Genomic DNA, 7125 nt, shown 5'->3' on the forward strand with positions numbered 1-7125 from the left:
TGATTCAGATTCAACAAATTCAATCATGGAGAATCTGGAACCTCTAAGTATGGAAGACCGAATGAGAGCTAAACGCACTGGCCAAGGTCACGCAATTACTCAACCTGACATAAATGCGCCAGATTATGAAATCAAAGGACAAATTCTACACATGGTGACTAATCAATGCCAATTTAGTGGTGCGCCGAAGGAAGATCCAAATGAATATCTTCGTACCTTTAATAGGATCTGCACTCTATTTAAAATAAGAGAAGTTGAAGATGAACAGATATATCTCATGTTATTTCCCTGGACTTTAAAGGGAGAAGCCAAAGATTGGTTGGAATCGTTACCTGAAGGGGCGATTGATACATGGGACGTTTTAGTTGAAAAATTTCTTAAACAATTCTTTCCGGCATCTAAAGCCGTGAGACTTCAAGGAGAAATTGTTACGTTCACACAGAAGCCAAATGAAACTCTATATGAGGCATGGACAAGATTTGAAAAGTTATTAAGAGGATGTCCGCAACATGGTTTAGACACCTGTCAAATAGTACAAATATTCTACCAAGGATACGACATCACTACAAGGAAAGACATAGACATAGCAGCTGGTGGTTCCATTATGAAGAAAACAGAAACTGATGCTTATAAAATTATTGATAACACTGCTTCCCACTCACATGAGTGGCACCAAGAAAAAGATATCGTTAGATCATCTAAAGCAGCTAGAGCCGATTCTAGCCATGACTTAGATTCTATTTCTGCAAAGATAGATGCTGTCGAGAGACGAATGGAAAAGATGACTAAGGATATACACTCAATACGAATTAGTTGTGAGCAGTGTGGAGGACCACATTTGACAAAAGATTGTCTCAATATTGAACTAACAATGGAACAAAGAGAGAATGTTTCATACATAAACCAAAGGCCTGGAAATAATTATCAGAATAATTATCAACCGTCAAGACCAATCTACAATCAAAATCAGAACTATAACCGAAATGTTCCATACAACAACCAACAAGGTCCCAGCAATCAACAAGTATCTAACAATACTTACAATCAGCAAAGACCTATTTTTCAAAATAAACCACCACAAACCGATGATAAAAAGCCAAATTTAGAAGATATGATGTCGAAGCTAGTTGAATCTCAAACGCAGTTTTTCACATCTTAGAAACAAACCAATGAACAAAATGCTCAAGCATTTAGAAATCAACAAGCTTCTATTCAAAATTTGGAACAAGAAGTGAGCAACCTAGCAAGGTTAATAGGTGAAAGAAAACCGGGAAGTCTACCTAGTGATACAAATGCTAACCCCCGGAATGAAACAGCTAAAGCTATTACCACAAGAAGTGGTATTACACTTAAACCACCTGAAATACCTGTAATTTCTGATGAAGCTATTCCTACTCAACAAGAACCACAATCTGATCAAGATAAGGAAAAAGAACCGGTAGTTGAAAAGGTTAATGAAGATAACACAGTTAAGACTAAACCTTATGTTAAACCATACCAACCACCACTTCCTTACCCGAGTAAAATGAGAAAAGAGAGACTTGAAGCCGAGCAATTCAAATTCTTGGATATGTTTAAACAAATAAATGTCAATTTTCCTTTCATTGATGTGATTTCATGAATGCCTAGATATGCTAAATTTCTGAAAGATCTAATCACGAATAGAAAGAAAATGGAAGAACTCTCGGCTGTTACTATGAATGCTAATTGTTCAGCAGTGTTGTTGAATAAGATACCAGAAAAACTATCTGATCCAGGAAGTTTCACAATTCCATGTTTTCTGGGTAGTCTTAGTTCAATAGAAGCATTGGCAGACTTAGGTGCTAGTATAAATTTAATGCCGTATTCACTATACGCTAAACTAGACCTTGGAGAATTGAAACCAACAAGAATAAGTATACAACTAGCCGATAGATCATTAAAATATCCTAGAGGGATAATGGAAAACATGCTAGTTAAAGTTGGTACTTTAGTATTTCCAGTAGATTTTGTTGTTCTGGATATGGAAGAAGATTCTCAAGTTCCTCTCATATTAGGAAGACCATTCTTAAACACGGCTAAAGCAATGATAGACGTGTTTGGTAAGAAACTGACCCTAAGTATAGAGGACGAGAGTGTTACTTTTTCAGTTGATAGAGTCATGCAACAACCGCAATCTGCAGATGATACATGCTATTATATTCAAACTATAGAATCACATGCAGAATTGTTAGAAGAATTTCCAGAATTACAAGGAACATGAGAATGTTCTTTAGGAGAAGGTACTGAACCAATTGATGAAACTGAAATGTTAGCTACACTTATGGCTAATGGATATGAACCAACAATAGAAGAAATTCAAATGCTAAAAGAGGAAGACAGATATCGATATAAATCATCGATAGAAGAACCACCGACATTAGAGTTAAAGCTACTTCCAAACCATTTGGAATATGCTTATTTACATGGTGAATTTGAATTACCTATAATAATATCGTCTTCTCTTACTGAAAATGAAAAATCTCAACTCATTTCTGTGTTAAAAGCTCATAAACCAGCTATTGCGTGGAAGATTCATGATATTAAAGGAATAAGTCCTTCGTATTGCACACATAAAATCCTTATGGAAGAAGGCCATAAAACGTATGTGCAACGCCAACGAAGACTAAATCCTAATATGCAAGATGTTGTTAAAAAAGAAATTATTAAACTGCTAGATGCAGGTTTAATTTATCCAATTTCTGATAGTCCATGGGTAAGCCCAGTTCAATGCGTACCTAAGAAGGGTGGCATGACTGTCATCACAAATGAGAAAAATGAGCTTATTCCTACTAGGACTGTAACAGGATGACGTGTTTGTATTGATTATAGAAAATTAAATGACGCCACCAGAAAAGATCACTTTCCCTTACCTTTTATTGATCAAATGTTGGAAAGATTAGCCGGAAATAGTTACTATTGTTTTCTTGATGGTTTTTCCGGATATTTTCAAATTCCAATAGCACCCGAGGACCAAGAAAAAACCACGTTCACGTGACCTTATGGTACTTTTGCTTACAAACGCATGCCATTTGGACTTTGCAACGCCCCTGCAACCTTTCAAAGGTGCATGATGGCGATTTTTCACGACATGATAGAAGAATGCATGGAAGTTTTCATGGATGAATTTTCAGTCTTCGGTGATACATTTGAATCATGTCTAGTTAATCTTGAACGAATGCTTATTAGATGTGAACAATCAAATCTAGTTCCTAATTGGGAGAAATGCCATTTCATGGTTAAAGAAGGCATCGTTCTTGGACAAAAAATTTCAAAGGAAGGAATTGAAGTGGATAGAGCTAAAGTAGATGTAATTGCTAAACTTCCACATCCCACCAATGTTAGAGGAGTTAGGAGTTTTCTAGGGCATGCCGGTTTTTACCGACGTTTCATAAAAGATTTTTCTAAAATTGCCACTCGTATGAATAAACTCCTAGAAAAGGATGCTCCATTCATCTTTTCAGATGAATGTATCAAATCTTTTAATATTCTTAAAGAAAAACTCACTAATGCGCCGATCATGATAACTCCAAATTGAAATTTACCGTTTGAACTAATGTGCGATGCAAGTGATTTTGCAATGGGAGCCGTTTTAGGACAAAGGATTGAAAAATGATTTCAACCTATTTATTATGCTAGTAAGATGTTACAAGGAGCACAAAAAAATTATACAACTACTGAAAAAGAACTCCTTGCTATTGTCTTTGCTTTTGACAAATTTCGATCATATCTCGTTCTAGCTAAAACGGTGGTCTATACCGACCATTCTGCTCTTAGATACCTATTTTCGAAACAAGATGCCAAATCAAGATTAATCCGTTGGATCTTATGCTTACAAGAGTTCGATATTGAAATTCGAGACAAAAAGGGAGCGGAAAATCTCGCCGCTGATCATCTTTCTCGTCTTGAAAATCCTGAATTAGAAGTTCTAAATGAATCGGCCATAGAAGACAACTTTCCTGATGAATATCTATTGAAGATAGATTATAATGAAATTCCATGGTTTGCAGACTATGCAAACTACTTAGTATGTGGATTCCTTGAAAAAGGATTGTCGTACCAAAAACGAAAGAAATTCTTTAGTGATATAAAACACTATTTCTGGGAAGATCCACATTTGTTTAAAAGTTGTCCCGATGGAATAATACGCCGATGTGTATTCGGAGATAAAGCTAGTAAAATCTTAAACCATTGTCACACAGGACCAACAGGAGGGCATTATGGGCCTCAACTAACAGCAAGAAAAGTTTACGATGCTGGATTCTATTGGCCTACAATTTTCAAAGACGCACACCTTCTTTGCAAATCCTGTGATGCTTGTCAAAGGGCCGGAAAAATAAGTCAACGTGATGAAATGCCACAAAATGTCATTCAAGTATGTGAAGTATTTGACATTTGGGGTATTGACTTTATGGGTCCATTTCCAAAATCTCATAATAATCTCTACATTCTCGTAGCCATTGATTATGTATCTAAATGGGCGGAAGCACAAGCTCTCCCAACTAACGATGCACGAGTTGTAGTCAACTTTTTAAAACATCTTTTTGCAAGGTTTGGAACATCGAAAGCTTTAATAAGTGATCGGGGAACTCATTTCTGTAATAATCAACTTGAGAAAGTTCTTAAAAGATATGGAGTAACTCATAAAATCTCAACCGCATATCATCCACAGACAAGTGGACAAATTGAAAATACCTACCGAGCTTTAAAACGTATTCTAGAGAAAACCGTAGGATCAAATCCGAAGGAATGGTCCATAAAATTGGAGGATGCACTCTGGGCTTTTAGAACAGCCTACAAAACTCCAATTGGAACCACACCTTTTAGACTCGTTTACGGAAAAGCATGTCATCTTCCAGTAGAAATTGAACACAAAGCATTTTGGGCTTTGAAGACATGTAATCTTGATTTACATGAAGCTGGACGTCTATAGTTAAGTCAATTAAACGAATTAGAATAATTGAGACATGAAGCATACGAAAATTTGTTGATCTATAAGGAAAGAACGAAGAAATGGCATGATAAAAGAATCAGAAGTTCCAAAGAATTTAAAGAAGGAGACAGAGTTCTTCTTTTCAATTCACGATTCAAGCTATTTCCTGGAAAATTGAAATCAAGATGGTCTGGACCATTCATAGTCAAAAGAGTTTTTCCATACGGAACAGTAGAATTAATAAATTCAAATGGGATTGAATTTAAGGTTAATGGTCACAGAGTTAAACATTACATAGATAGTCCAATGGAAGTTGACAACGAAGTTAATCACAATTTCGACACCACAGCTAACTAAGTGTGCGGAGAATCAAGTCTTTAAAGGATAATATGTATTTCTGTTAGAGTTAGATTTTCTGTTTTCGTGTAGTTCTCGAAAATGGAACCCGAATGGTCTTTCCCTAGTAGACCCTAAAGAACTAGTCTTCTCCCCCCATTCTGAATTTTTATTTTTTTTAGGTTTTACGAGATGAAGACTTCCTGTGAATTAAACCATGGTCTAATGCTACACGCTTTGATCACTAAACGTAATAATGACACCCTTCCAAGTGAAATAGTATCATTAATCAGAGGTAAATTGGACGGAGTAAGAAAAGAATCCAGATGCGAAAATAATAAGTTACAATTTGGTAAAGGAAAATCAAAATCCGTAGCGAAAAGAAGAGCACAACACCTTGAAAGATGTCACAAATGCGGAAAATGGTCACACGAAGAAAAATGCTCGACGAATCAGACATATTCCAATACCGAATTTGTTACTCTATGCAGAGACGGACCGTTCATATGTTTAGAAGAAAAAACGTTGAATGCTCGAGGTTACGCCTATGTAGCCATGAAAAACCAATTAGTCCGACTATCTTATGAGTGGGCTAGAGCATATCATTAAGAAATCTTTCTCACAGGTAAGTATGTACAGTTTTCATTTTTTATTTTTATTTTTATTTTTAACCTTTTGATAATAAACGCTAATTTGTTCGCTATAAAGTATTAAATTGGTATTCGATGAAATTAGGTCTTGCGACCGAAATTATTGATATCATACAAAAATTTATTACATCACTGCGAAATTTACCGTTTATTCTTAAGGTATAAATATCTTTAATCAATCAACCCAAAATATTTCAAAAATTCGCCATGAGTTAAATTAGGTTATGAAACCGAAATTACTTTACCGAAAAGAGGGGCGTATATTTTTGATAATATTTGATTGATTAAAGTGGGATAAAAGACCAAAAAGATTTTCAATTTTATTTTTACCATGTTTTTAAAATTAATATATAAATATTAAATTAATATTGTAAACTTCTTTAAAATTGTAAATATTTGGAAAATTAATATTTTTAATATAAGTTTGTATGTATAAAATGAAAAATATAATATAAGTTTAGTGAGAATCTTTAAATTTTATTAATATGAATTTTTAATTTTATGCATTTTAAATTTAAGTTTGGTGTGAATTTAAAAACAAAAATTTACTTTATTTCGTTAAGTTAAAAATATGATTTTTAAAATTCGTCTTGAGTTGAAGACCAGGCCGTTGAACCGAAATTGCTCTACCCAAGGGAGGGAAGAGAACTTTTATTATCATTATTTTTAATCTTATTGATTTAAAGTATGCCAAAAACATTTAAAAAAACCCAAAAATCTTTACTTTTAAAACCGCGCTTTGAATTGACAAATTTTAAAATTTTGTCGAGGGACGGACTAGGACAACGATCCGAAACACCCTCGCTCCTAAAGGAAAACAAAATTTTTAGAATCTAATTACTTAAATGTTTTAAAAAAGTTATAAGGTTTCATATGTTCAAAAAAAAAAAAAAAAAAAAAAAGCCAAAATTACTGTACCCGGCACTCCATGCGATCGCATAGGGTTTACACACCAACCTCATGCGATCGCATGAGGCTGGAAAACTGGCCAGATAGAAAAGCTCAGCGAGTCTGTGTTCTTTACCACTCCACACACATACATACGAAAATACCCCAAAATACTCTCTAAAATTCGAAAATTTTCACCGTAGTTCGTCAATTTTCTTGCTCTAATCATGCCTAGATTCGCATTCTTCAGCAAAAAGGTAAAAATTACACCCCTAAACTCATAAATTTTCTAGTTTTTGT

The 7125-nt window shown here is 34.5% G+C and overlaps 1 non-coding gene across 1 annotated transcript; it reads right to left on the reverse strand.

The window, feature by feature from the left end:
• Nucleotides 1-409: 409 nt before the first annotated feature.
• LOC139894894 (small nucleolar RNA R71) lies at nucleotides 410-516 on the reverse strand. Its single transcript, XR_011775372.1, has one exon. It is a non-coding gene; the product is annotated as a small nucleolar RNA R71 (small nucleolar RNA).
• Nucleotides 517-7125: the final 6609 nt, after the last annotated feature.

The sequence above is a fragment of the Rutidosis leptorrhynchoides genome, chromosome 2 (assembly GCF_046630445.1).
Source record: "Rutidosis leptorrhynchoides isolate AG116_Rl617_1_P2 chromosome 2, CSIRO_AGI_Rlap_v1, whole genome shotgun sequence".
NCBI classification, from domain to species: Eukaryota; Viridiplantae; Streptophyta; class Magnoliopsida; order Asterales; family Asteraceae; genus Rutidosis; species Rutidosis leptorrhynchoides.